The sequence below is a fragment of the Pristis pectinata genome, chromosome 15 (genome assembly GCF_009764475.1).
Source record: "Pristis pectinata isolate sPriPec2 chromosome 15, sPriPec2.1.pri, whole genome shotgun sequence".
Taxonomy (NCBI): domain Eukaryota; kingdom Metazoa; phylum Chordata; class Chondrichthyes; order Rhinopristiformes; family Pristidae; genus Pristis; species Pristis pectinata.
The window spans coordinates 12,542,636-12,557,179 of record NC_067419.1 but is presented as its reverse complement, the minus strand read 5'-3'; the positions used below and the strand labels follow the sequence as shown (position 1 = coordinate 12,557,179).

The window sequence follows — 14,544 nt, the reverse complement described above, 5'->3', positions numbered from 1 at the left end:
TAGACCAATTTCTTCTTAGGGTCATGAAACTCTTCATTAACAGATACAGAATGGCTGCTTCACCTGTAAGATGGCCTGACCCGATATTAGGCTGGATTACTTCAAGCATCCTGGGGCACACGATTATAGCCCGCAAAATTGTCTTATTGCACCTGCTCTATTCCCAATTAGTTCTCATTGACCACGTTGCTCACATTTCCACAGTCTGTGGAGTGGCTCTTCAGTTATGAACACCCTTTCCTAGAAACCATCTGCCAATAATCAATCTACCTTAGAAAATCCAAAGCTCAAGACATCGGAAACAACAATAATACATCATCCATCCCAAAATCAATGCACTTCAGATGCTGGTAATCTGAAATAAAACAGAATTGAAATACTTGCAGTTTCGACAGCATCTGGGAGTTAGAAAGATTGATAACCATTCATCAGAACCAGGACAGTTAAAGATAAAACAGGTTTTTAAAGATGCAGAGGAGTGGGACGGGGGTGGGGAAAACAAAAGGAACAAATTCCTGATACGGTGAAAAGTAGAGGGGGTTGAATGTGAAGAACGACAGTGAAGGAAGGTGAGAAAGTGGTGAGGAGATGGGTGATCAATGACAAGTGTTTCTGGTGTAAATGAGAAAAAGCTAATTACAAAAGAAAACCAAACTTCCAGAGGAAACAAAGCTGTGAACAGCAGAAATATGAAATGCGAAGGCTTGGATTGATCATTATCTAAAACTCAATGCTGAGTCTGGAAGACTGTAAAATGCCTAGCCAGAAGATAAGGTGCTGTTCCCTATGCATTCACTGACCTTTGCAGGGACAGAGGACTAGAAGCAGGATAGGGAATTAAAGTGACAGGTAAGTGGAAACTCGGGGTTCAGATCATGGAACCATTGCTCAGCTAAATAATATCGTCATCGAAAATTGGTCACTTCCAAGAAACAGGCGTTTAATAAAATAACACTGGCGGGCTGCCCCCAGAACACTGTGCAAAAGATGCATTTCAGTGTGTTTCGATGTGCATGTGACTAATAAAGATGTCTTATCTTATTTCCAAAGCATTTGCCAACTGCAGCAAGTTTCTGATCTATAATTACATTACAGCTTGCTGCAGTGAACAGTTTTGCCTTGATGTCGTTCTCTTAATTTCAGGACAGATCTCCCATACCAACAATACCAAATCTGTGCTTTACAACACAATATACTTGTACTGCAGGTACTCAGTGCAACACTACAACTGCAGCATACAGTACCGCCCTTCCAGTCCACTGTTCCACCGCTCCCTACTTAGACAGCCATCACCATTACAAAGTACACGGATCTAGATTGTGTGGCTGTTGCAGGAGTGAAGTTATCCGCATTCACCAGTACTACAGCACAAGTCAGAGCTTGTGTGCCAGTGCCCTGCCAAGAGATGCTACACCAAATCACATGAAGGATGCTCACTACTTACCCACAAGAGAGACCAGGTGAAGCAACTGCCTCTTTCCATCTACCGTCACCTTCACAAGTTCTACCTCTAACTCCACCCTTTCCCCAACACCGCCCCCCCCCCGCCAACTTCTCTATTTCAGGGAAAAGTTTGCAACCAATATCCGTGACAAGCCCACTGCCTCCACAGCCACCTTGATTATACTTCCTCCCATTCTGCTCACTGTAAGGGCTCCCATCCCATTCTCACACTTCCCACATCCCCACCACCTCGACAACACTTCCAATAGCGACCCTGCCGCTCAACCTTTTTACCTCAAATGGAGGATGTCCTTCCAACATGGCCGACAGTGCCCTTTATTCCATTTCCTGCCCTTCTATTTTCACTCCTTCTCCCTCCCTTGTCCAATTTCTACCCCACTCGTTTCCAAGAAGTCTGCTTCTACAAATGCCAACATCCCCAACACGCTGTCATTAACAGACGCACAATCCCCACCCTTCAAATGTCTGTATAGCCAAGGGAACCATTGCCTCCTCAACACCAATTCATTCCTCCAGCTCCATCAGTGCTTCTTCTTGTCATGGTGCCTTCCCATGTGACCGCAGGAGTTTTAACACTTTTACTTCCTCCCGTCCAAAGTTCCAAACACTCCTCCCATTTGAGGCAGCAAATCGATTTTTTTCCCCCAGATTTAGTGCACTGCCTTTGCCAATAACCAGGCAGTCTCCATGCCTGGAGGAACCCAAACTCAGACTGGCCAAAGGTTTTGCTGAACATCTCAAGTCTGATCCTGTCACCAGTCACTTGAATTCTCCCTCCCACTCTTACCTCAAGCCAGTGCTAAGCTCAATGCCTTCTAAAAGGACACATTATAGCCTTCCAGACTGTCAAAAAATTCCAACTTTTTTTACTTCATTTCCACCCTCCCGCCCCCCCCCCCCCCCCCCCCCCCCCCCCCCCGTATTTTCCTTTGGCAACTTTCAGGTAATAAATCTGCTCCTCCCATTATCCCCTCCAACCTTTTACTGGTTCCATTATTATCTCTTTCAATTGCACCATCATCCCATTTTGTCATCTAATACTGTCTTCCACCCCATCATTGGCTGTCTTTGTTCCCTCTTGCCCTTTCCCGACATCTTAACATTTTACCTGCAACTGTTCCCAGTTACGAAGAAAGGCGAGCGACTTGAAGCATGAACTGTTTCTCTCTCCACCGATGCTGCCTGACCACTGAGTATTGAGCATTTTCTAGTTTTATTCAAAATAAAGTAGAACAAATCCCTCCCAGTACAAATAAATCTTGATCAATCTTAATTACTGCCAAACAACCTCCCTAACAGGAAAAAAAGCATGGAATTTCAAACAGTTGTTGAAAATAGTTTAAAGATTAAATCAAACCATTTCAGTTCTACTTCTTATCCTCTCTTCTAATCACATTTTTTATTGTCTTTTACATTGTACGATTTAAAACGAAATGAATTTTTTTTTAAACAGTCCTTGTTTAAGCTCCAACTTTTTCTGAAAGAGGGAATGTACCTTGACTGAGAAGCCTCAAAAGTTGTGGAGAATTAGGTCTGTGGCATAAGGATTAGAAAAAAAAAGTTTCTTGAAATGGAAACAGACTGAATAACAGACCTGGCTCTACTTTTGGCAGGGAATACTCCCCCGGGAACAGCACTGGGTAAGGAACAGTAGATGTTCAGTGAGGAAGGGCAGGGCCCTCCAATGCCTAATATCAGAGCGTGGCCTTTGAATGGAGCAAATTTATATTCAAGCCCAAGACACAAGATGTCAAATTTGTGCAAAATAATTGTACCCTGCAGGACATTTTTAACATACATCACCCAAAAACTTGTGAAGAGGAAGAAATATCCAGTAAATAATTAATTGTCACAGAACGCTTTGAAACACTCCAGCATTGGCTTTGTGAAAGCAGTAGTTCACCATCAACCTCCTTACTGTAGCATCTGCATGGTTGTTGTTAATTAAAACCAGGGCAGAAAGTTGCAATCACCCTTTTAATGGCAGAGTTCTCCGTCCGCATTGTTATTGTTAATCAACCTCTGGCACAGAGAAGGACTAACAGTGACAGGAAACTGTGTTACAGATTAAAATGCAAAATACATCACATTTTTGAAAATCAAAAATACACAATAAAAATAAAACATTTTTAATCTCGTTCCTCTTCAGTTCATCCTGTATGCCGAGAGCCACTCTAATGCACCTTCCGTGCTTCACATTGCTCCATTTCTTTCCCAAATCTGTCAAGGAGAAAACCTGTTGGCTCGGTCGGTCAGTCAGTTCACAGATCCAGACTCCAGCATCTGCAGTGTCGTATCTTGCAGATACCACAGACTGTGCCACTCCAGAATTAGCTACAGCGATTTGCAGGATAACACTTTTCCAAGTCGAAAAGCAAGAGGGCCCCACGTACCAACAGACCACAATGGGCAACATTCCCTTCCCATACTTTCTCTGCTCCCAACTCCTCCTCTAACTGCCCTCCACTGCTCCTCTGCCACTCCCCGACTACCCACAGCCCCGTCTACTCTTTCCCGACTGACCCTCACCACCTCCATCTCTCCTTGACCGATCCCTCCAATTGCCTCCTCTCGACTTCAGAGCATTTGCTTTTTGCATTTCTCAAATATTTCAACATTTGATATCTGCTTTACACGGCAAATTTGATCAAAATCTTATCACCATCTTAAATTGCATGACTTTAAAATAATCGCAACACTTCAAATTATAATGTTGATAATCTTATGTTACTATATTGTGATGTAGCAACATACATAGAAAACAATAATACTTATGCTTTGTAGATTTGCTAATTAACTGGTTGAAGTTCTGTATTTGCAGCTATCAATTTTTGTATCATGGTTTCGCATTGTTATATTTTGAAACTTGCTCCTTGATCTACTGAATGACTGGAAGCATTTCTTAATGATCTGAATGTATACGAGCAGGGATCAATAAAGTTCGCCTTCTGTACCTCGGGACTGCAGAATGTCAAAGCCAGAATTTTTCCAAACAGTCCACAAGGATTAGACCGGGCTACCATTTGTAATACTGGTTTAGTTTCTCTCTCTCTCTCCATTCGCACAACCTTAGCTGCTGGGTATTTCCTATAGATGTGCATCCTGACACTTTTGGGGCCCTTTGTTCATTTTAACTGCTCTCATTAACCTTTCAACTAAATAACTCCAATAGCTTATCCTCATCCTATCCGAGGTTCTCCCTTTACCCTATCCATCCATCCCCACCTTTTGCAACTTAAAACTTGCTTTCTCTCTTACCCAGTTCTGACAAGGGGTCTGCAACTTGCAATGTTAACCCGGTTTCTCTTTCCAATGATGCTGCTGACCAACTGAGTGTCTTCAGTATTCTCTGTTTTTGTCTCAGGAAGCCAGCATCTGCAGTTTTCTGGCTTTCATTCAGATTACACCTAGTCTGCCCAGTGTCAACCAATAAAGCAAATTTACACTTTGTTATTTGAAGGGGCGTAACTAATAGACCACAGAACAGTACAGCACAGGAATAGGCACCTCAGCCCACAATGTCTACACTGAACACTATGCCAAATTAAACTAAAATCTCTTCAGCCTGTACATGATCCATGTCCCTCCATATTCATGTGTCTAAGAGCCTCTTAAACATAGTGTATGTTTCCACCACTACCCCTAACAGCCTGCTCAAGACACCTACCAACCTCAATGTAAAAAAACTTTCCCCCTCTCACCCTAAATGTATGTCCTCCAGGATTTGACATTTCTACCCTGGGCAAAAGATTCTGACTGTCTACCCTATCTGTGCTTCTCATAATTTTATAAACTTCTGTCAGGTCTCCCTTCAGACTCCAATGCTCCAGAGAAAATAACCCTAGTTTGTCTAACCTCTCCTTATAGCTCATACCCTCTAATCCAGGCAGCATCCTGGTAAATCTCAACTATACCCTTTCCAAAGCCTCCACATCCTTCCTGTAATGGGTTGACTGGAATTCCAGTAACAAGGAAACTCCAATATAAAAATAAAGAAACTTCTATAAACTACAATCATAATATTATTTCTTGTGTCTATAATTCATTGCGTTTCTTTGGTGATCTCCTGACATCCACAATTACCCGTATCTCAGTTCATACATTTTGATCTTCCCTACCAGCCAAGAAAATTATGAGCTGTCTTCATGCAGCATTCGTTTACTTTGTTGTAATACTTGTGATTTATACCCTATTCTGATACTTGACTCACTTTTTGTATTTCATTATCCAAGAATTCAAATTGGTTGCTGTAATTAAAAAACTGCAGATTTCAAATTAAAGTAAGCCATTATTGTGAGTCCTACTAATCCCTGGGATATTATTTTTAAAATACGCTTTGGACTTATTTGGAGAATTCAAGTAAAGCTGTGTGTTCTCACATCTATTTTTAGGCAAGGGAAACTGGGAAATTTACTTACTGAAGAAGGAGCATCATCCAGGGAACAGTAATGATGCCATTTGATAAGGACAAGCATATCGTCCATGGGGGCAGAAAGTTTAGCAATAACGGGAGAGAGCAGGAAATAGAATCCAAATAGACAGTAATAGTAGAAGGTCAAAATTAGAAATGCACTTTATCTCAATGCCAGAAACATTTGCAGCATCAATGAATTACTTCCCAAATGCAAAAAGTAAACAGCAGGACACTGAGAAGTGCACAGGGGCAGAAAGACAAGGCTCCCGGAAGGATGGAGGTCTGGAACATAGAACAGTACAGCACAGAAACAGACTCCTCAGCCCATGACATCTGTGATGCCAACTTAAACTAATCCCATCTGCCTGTACATGATCTACACCTCTCTGCCTGTTCATGTGCTTATCAAAATGCTTCTTAAACATTGCTGATGTATCTACTTCCAGCACCTCCCCCAGCAGCAAGTTCCAGGCACGTACCACCGCTTTAAAAAAATACTTGCCTCACAAATCTTCTCCAAACATGCCCCCCTCTCACCCCAAACCTATACGCTCTACTATTTGACATTTCCACCCAGTGGAAAAAAAAGACTGACAATCTACCCTATCTACGTCTCCCATAATTTTATATACTTCTATCCAGTTGCCCCTCAACCTCTGACGCTCCAGAGAAAACAATCCAAATTTGTCCAACCTCTCCCTATGGCTAATTCTCTCTAATCCAGGCCAACAACCTTTTGAACCTCTTTTGCACCTTCTCCAAAGTCTCCATATCCTTCCTGTAATGGGGCAACCAGAACTGCACATAATAGCCCAAATGTGGCCTCAGAAGTTTTATAACGCTGCAACATGACTTGCCAACTTTTATACTCAATGCCCTGACCAAAAAACAGCAAGTGTGCCGTATGCCTTCTTTACTACTCTTTCTATCTGCATCGCCACTTTCAGGGAGAGGAGGTGGCTGGAACAGATTGGGATAGGTATTTACGAAATCTATCCACAAACACTCACCAATAACACCATTGACTCTTCAGGATATATGCCCTGGATTTACAAAGCCCCAGCAGTTCTGAGGATTGTAATTCGTCTAAGAAATCTTGGCAATCTATATGTATTAATACTAAGCTGTAAATGATAAAAAGAAGTTGAAAAGACGAACACTTGGTGGACATCAGCCATTTGTTAAATTTTGCAGCGTTGATGGAACAACTAATCCGTAAATTGGACAAAACAAAAATCAGTGCCATTATTCCTGGAAGTATATTCTGCATATTACACGGGGTTATTTTGGAGAGGAAAAGAATTAAGCATGTGGTTAGAAAACCTGAATGTACAGAAGTGTGATGATAATCCAAGAAAAGGAGAAGTCATTATGGCAAGACTCAAAAAGAACATGAGGGGGTGATCGATCTTTGGAGAGTGCTAATGGGCTCAAGGTCAGTCCTGACTGATTTGAACATTTTTAGAAGTGAGGAAACCTGCTTAATGTTAGTCCTGTCAGGGATGCAGTAAATGTAGATACTGTAGCAGCAGAGTATTTTCCAAAGGAGCTAAACGGATCGAGGGAGGCGGCTTTTCTCCCAGACAAGGGTTCAGTGTGGATGAGACAGGGTCTTTTGGAAGAGGATGCCCTTGAGCAAGTTCATCTTAATGGTTTAGAAAACCACTCCAGGTACCAAAACAGCCACTGATATCCTCACTCTTCTGCCTGGAGGCAATGCCAAGGGTGACTGAGTTTAAGACCCTCGAGATCAATCACTCAGAGAATGCGAAGCCATTCTTCCATTGGTGTGACAATCGACCAAAAAAAAACAACACATGGTGGCAATCTACCCAAAAAACTGGATGACAGTGCTGCTCTTTCAAGATTATCATCAAATTGTTTCCCTCTCCCCCCTCTTCATCGAAGAATATTGTGGGAGAAGTAACCTGGACAGCAGAGGCTCGCTCGTCATTGACAATGCTCCTGGACACTGGGTTAATAATAAGAACGTGGCTAACAACTTTCAGGTAGTATTTGTGCCCCCTAACACCACTTGCTACAACCCAAGGACCAGGATGCTATCACTACTTTCAACGCTTAGTATCAGTAGCACCTAATGAGACACGTCACTTCAAGTTAGGCAGCAATGATAAACCCACCTTACAGGAAATTTGGAAGTGGTACGACAGCAGGCAAGCAACAGATTGCATGCAACAACGAATGGTGGACAAGGGACTTATAGTTGGTGTGTCTGCCTAACTCCCATTGAATGACAAACCAATAAAATCTCCAAGTCATTGTCTAGTTGACAAATGAGGCTGGGTTTGATGAAGTGGAGCAGATGAAAAGATACAGGAATCACATGGCGAAGAGCTTGTCAAAGCCTGAATGACAGAAGCCACAGAAGATCTTTCTGTCATTCAATTGGCATAGTGCCACCAAATCAACCCAATGGATTTTCAGAGGCGTTCTGCAATGAGCATCTTTAAAGGCAAAAACTCCAACACCAAGTGCAACACAAATTGTTGCCACTTGATGGAAAATGCCACGCATTGCTATAAGGAGCTTTATCAGACAAAGGGAACCATCGAGATGTCCGTTAACACCTTTATTGCCGGGTTACTGATGAAGGAGACTTAGTCACAGGAAAAGCCCTCACCATCAACACTACAAATTCTTTTGAGGTCAGATTCATCAGCACCACAATGCAAACATCAGGGACAACTTCGCCTTTGATCTCCCCAACAGCACTTCAAAACCACCATTATCATTTACATACAAATGGTATGAATTAGGAGCAGAGGTAAGTCCCTCCAACTTGTCAATAACATCATGGCCAATCTAACCGCAACCTCAACTTTGCAACCCCACTTACTTGCAGTAAACTGTCACCCTCTTCCTTGTGAAAACTCTTCCTCATATAGGTTTTTGCTTCCACTAGCCCATGAAGAAGAGCTTCAAAGACTCAAGAGCCTCAGAGAGACAAATCCGCCCTTGTCATAAATGGACAACCCCGTTATTTTGAAACAGTGATTCCTGCTTCTAGATTCTCCCACACAAGGAAACATCCCCTCCACAACCATACTGTCGTCCACTCAGGATTTTGTATGTTTCATTTGGTGAGTACCCTGAAAAGCTACATGGTTTTATTACCCAAGTTGAGATTTAATTGTTAATAAGACAATATTTTATTTCTTCATATATCTGCATTGATGTATATTTAAGCATTTAGGAATTGCCAAACTCTGGAATTCAACCGGTTTTTACATTGAAACTAATGGGGAAATGCTTTAATTGGTTTTCACCCAATTGAACACTTAGCCAAGCACAGCCCTTCGGTAAATCAAGGAATACCTCATTTTCCTAGCTGAGGCACAGAACATAAGAGAAGGGAGGGCATAATCAAACTATAAAAAATAGGATCACATAAGATATAGCACAGAAACAGCCCATTCAGCTCCACCAGACTATACCAGAATTGAAACACCATTTGAATCATCTGATCTATAGTCGAGCAGCATAACCCTCAGTTCCACTCTCCCTCATTTCTCCAGACTATCTACTTTAATCACTCCCCATGGCAGTGAATTCCACATTTTCACCACTCTTTGATAAAGTTTCTCCTGAATTTTCCACTGGACATCATGGTGGCCATCTTATACTGGCGACGCTCTTCCCTCCAAACATTTTCTTTGCATACGCTCCAGCAAGTCCTTCATAATTTTTTTTAAAAGGCTTTATTAGGTTATATCAACTTTTAAATTTCTTTTCTGAAGAGAAAGGAGACCCAGTCTGTTTATCCTCTCCTAGTGTGCATACCCTCAGCTTTCCTTATATATTTCCACATCCTCTCCAGAGCCTCCCTGTCCCTTTTTATAAAATGGCAACTAGAACAGTACGAAGTGCACTTAATGTGATTTAACCAAGGTTCAATACAGGTTTAGCATCACCTCTCTTCAATTCAGTTGCTCTAGAAATAAGCCTTGGTGCTTTGTTTTTTTCCCCCCTCCTAACCTTGGGCACCTTTTAGGTGATTGGTGCATTTGTACTTCAAGATTCCTTTGTTCCTCTATCCCACACAGACTCACACCTTCCAAGTAATGTGACCTCCCTATTATTCCCCTAAAATGTACCACATCGCATTTGTATTGAACCTTATCTGCCAATTATTTGTCCATTCTGGAGCTTATTAATGGCAAAGTATAATTTGCTCCCGTTCTCTTTAATGGACTCTGCATTCTCTGACATTCGTTTGTTTATTTTGGGGTGCCTTATTGACTGTCTTTTGGAAATCCAGATGAACCACATCTATCACATTGCCCGCTCTCATTATCTCAACAAAAAAAATCAATTTGGTCAAACTAGATTTTCCTTTTTGAAACCCATACGAGTATTCATTTTTATGCTTTTCATTTCCAGATGTTCTGTTAGTCCCTCCTTTTGTGGAGATCCAATTATTTTTCTAGTTTTGATATTCCCCTGACTGCTCTATAATTCACTGAATATTCCATCTCCTTTGTAAATATAATTATGTTAGTGATCTGCCAGTCCTCTTACACGACTCCTTTTCTCAAACAAATGTGTCATAATGCCTCTGATAGCACTTCCTAAGATTCTTTAAAATGAAATTCAGCTGGAAGGAATTTTACCCTTTGAGTTTCAGTAGCTCATGTAATACATCACTTTTCTTTATTCAAATGTACCCATCACTCCTCAAACGTCCACCCATTCTATCTCCCTGGTTGGTACCAAAACAATGATTCAATATTTCTGTAATCTTCCTATCATTGCCTGTGATATTGTCCTGCCTATCCCTTAATATCCCTATTGCCATTCCACGTTTTTTTCTTTGATGTGTCTGTAAAACGCTTAACTATTTTATTTTATAATTTAGTTTTAGGATTCCTCTGTGCCTTCCTAATCCCTTCATATTCTCTTAAACACTCCTCTGGTGTCCATATACTAAACTGGTGCCTCTTTCCTTACTCTCTACTGTTACCTTATGTCTTTTTTCATGCATGGAGTCTCACGAGTACTTAATTTTCCTCATTCCTTTTAGGGGATGTTTTCACACACACCGTTGAACAACACGTTTTCCATTGTTGTTCCACATCGCTGTTTGTCAATACTATTGCCATTTTGTTGTTTCAAGTTCCATTCTCAGTCCCTCAAAAAAGAAATTAGCTTTTTTCTAATCTATTGACTTGATTTTCACCATATCTTTCTCCATTATCACATTAAAGTTTGTAATCTTTACACTGTATTTCACACATGGAGATGTGTGAAATTCAATGTAGGAACTACACATACAATGTACCAGCTCATTCCCTTCTTCCCTTTCTCTGCCTCTTCAATCCAATTAACATCAGCATATAATAATCATCATAGGTCAACTCAAGTTTCTGCACGACTCATTTCATTGTCAGTGTTTTTCTTCCTCTTACTCTGTCACTAGTGGATGCCCTGTAGACTATGACAATGTGCCTGATCCCTCTTCCCCTGTGCCAGATTTCTGAACGGTCCGTGAACACTAACTCGTTATTCCTCTTTTGCACTATCTTTGTATCTCAGACTAATTTTTATTTCCACTAAGCTGCTGCAAAACAAATTTCACGACATACGTCAGTGATAATAAACCCGATTCTGATCCATTACTTTATTACCTCTAATCACAGATTTTATTTTTGCCCTCAGTATACTTTTCTCCTACCGACCTTATGTTATCCTGAATGAGCATTCACCTCTTTTCATTCCCTTCTAAGCACATTAGACCCTGCAAACAATTCTGTGGCCATCAGTAATCCCCACTACATTCATTGTAAAAAAAAATGAATATGTAATTATACATCATGTTCACCAATACACACTGCCACATATTTATAATATATAAACACTGAGCACGTCCTAAAAGTGCTGTCTTTGAAACATAGTATATTATTTATCATGACACACAAATCTTTATCCAAAAGTCAACTTTGCAAAGAAAACCATACAAGAATGCATTACAAAGACAAATTGGCAGATTCAAATTTAATCAAAATTCTTCATTATGTATGCAGGAAATGATAAGACAAAAAAAATAATTTCAACATGTTTGGAAATACATTGTTCTGCAAAGGGCAATCCACCATGCAAATGTTCTTGCTGTAAAGGCCGATTTGAGGTGTGCTTTTTAAATGCAGTTTTAAAGATTGGCACAACCAAATTGCAACTGGCAACTCAGACACTCAGCACCATCAAGATTGGACTGTAAATGTAAATTATGGGTCTTCAGGGTAAATTCCCAACTGAATGCTGAGATGCATTCTGAGGTGATCCAAAAAACTTTATTTCTGCAGTAAGACTGTAACATAGCACGTGCAAGCTCCTGTATTCTGGTGGCAGTTTCTGATACATCACAAAAAGCTGCAGGATGTGTTGGGCAAGACATGAAGTTAAAGAATCACAACTTTTGAGGCCAAAATTTACACAACACTTTAGTAAAATTTCTAAAATGGCCAGTTACCAAGGAAATGAGCTCTTTAAAAAGCCAACTACTGTTCCAAATAGTTATTACCACCTTTTGTATGAACACAACAAACATTCAAATAACCAGCATACATATAAACTTTGCCATGAAATAAACTGGGATGCAGAAATACAACAAGGCAATTGAATTCGAGGCACTTCTTGCAGCCAGTATTGAAATTCTCACAAAAGTCACAAAAATGTGCCCAATACAAGACAAGTCAATGAAACTTAGAGTTAAACACATTCAAGGATAGTGGGTGCCAGACAGATTTGGTTTCTTTATGCAAAAATGGACCATCCAAAATGTTATGGCAGTCACATCAACAATACATGAGAAAACATGTTGTATAAAAGCCTCAAGCTACCTCTATGCCACAAAATAAGGACCAGAAAACAAAATAATTCAAGGAAGGCTCATTTTAGTAATAACATTCAAGAAATGAACAACAAACTCAAAATAGAAATGACAGGGGATTTCAAATCGTCAGACACAAGCTAGGAATGACTGCATCACCTAGTCAATACAAGAATAGAACTGATCTTGTCAATGCAATGCACGATTGCTTCAGGATGTCCACAGGCTGCAACGTTCTTCTGAATTTTGTTCAGAAAGTTTAGAGGAGAGTTAACGAAAATTAAGAGGATACACTTAATAAAATACAATGGGTGCTCTCTTTAGAATGAATCATTCAATAAATTACAATGTATGAAATAATTAGTGTTGTACAAAAATTTAAGTGCAGAAAGAACAAAGTAGTATCTGAGTCAAGGGGAAAAACAGCTCAAACGTTGATGGGGAAAAAGAGGAGTTTGTCACATGTGGAGGGGACAAAATGATAGCTCAAACGACACTTTCTACAAATTAATCAGTCTTATTGAAACGCTGACAGCTTTTACTTCTGGAAACCACTAATATATCATTAGTTTAAAGTAAACCACGAATGTGGAAGCGACCAATCAAAATTGAACATTCTTTCAATCGTCATTGCATTATGGATTTCACTATACAGGTTGTAAAAATACTGCCACTAAGATGGCCAATGAACGTTAGCCTTTGTCAGCAACACCCACATCCCATGCATTTTTTTTAAGTGGAGTAGCATTAAGTTTTGCGATAATTATCAAGTAAAAATATTGGTGTGCACTAACGTTGAAAGGATCTCAATTCCAACAACAGGCACAATGTTCCACCTTTGTACCGCTTGCACAATTTTGACTGATAAGTGTGGAGAGATTCCTACCGGGTGAATTATTATTGCTGAGAAATACAGCACTAAATAGCCAAAGATATTTCCTTTCCCACTCCTGGCCAGATTGTCTTTTTTTTGGCATTCCCTCCCCGCTTGCTTTACTGGCGTTAATACCATGGAAGTTCCTCCACCCCAGCAATGCAATGATCCCCCACTATTCACTCCCTGTGACCGGGGATAATCACCCAGAACGTGGGCCCCGTCTTTATACACGGGCTGCTGGCAGTCTGACTTCACTGAAGGTTTGGCGTGCTGCTGTTTCTACAGATGTCTTTGCCCACGTTGCGAGTTAACGCAGCCCATGTGGATGTTACGTGCACAAGTTATCTGCTGAAGCTCCGCTACTGGTCGCAATCTCACAATGCACGAGGTTTATTTGTTTGCATTCAACGTTTTATCCAGTGCTGCCGAGTCCTTGGAACCGCTGCACGATTTATAGAACGCCCTTTGCAACGCCCAGAATGTGACCCACACATCAACTCCCGCTGCTTTACAATCACTTCCAGTACTTTGTTTTCATTACTTGCACCAAGTTTTCCTCCCCATTCGTGATTTTTTTTATTGCATTTAAAGCTCACGTGCACCCACCCAGAAAAAATAATGCAAGAGTGAAACTGCAGCTTCCAGTTTAAGCTCAGGAGCCGCTCCCGCCGCTTTCTGCTACGGAAGAAATCGGGGACAGACTCACCCGTTCGGTTCCTGTTTACCAGCCGCTTTCCAAAGGCAGGACAAGGGAACCCGGAAGCGATCGGTTTATTGCAAGACAGACACGTGTTTCGCCAGTCTAGAGTTAGAGCGGTGAGCTGCTGCCTTGAATCGGCGTCCCCATCCCACAGTAGGGCTGCACTGGGAGAGGGGCAGCAACGGTGTGCAGGTAGATGGGGCAATGTTAATAGGACAGATCTCCCTTTCCAAGAGTCTATT

General features: G+C 41.0%; 1 protein-coding gene across 1 annotated transcript in view; it reads right to left on the bottom strand.

Moving 5' to 3' along the window:
* pot1 (protection of telomeres 1 homolog) overlaps nucleotides 1-14,322 on the bottom strand; it is a 266,060-nt gene extending 251,738 nt beyond the window's left edge. Inside the window, exon 1 of the mRNA XM_052030226.1 lies at nucleotides 14,309-14,322. The gene's annotated coding sequence lies outside the window, so the exon portion shown is untranslated. The remainder of the gene's footprint in view (nucleotides 1-14,308) is intronic.
* Between the last annotated feature and the right edge of the window lie 222 nt (nucleotides 14,323-14,544).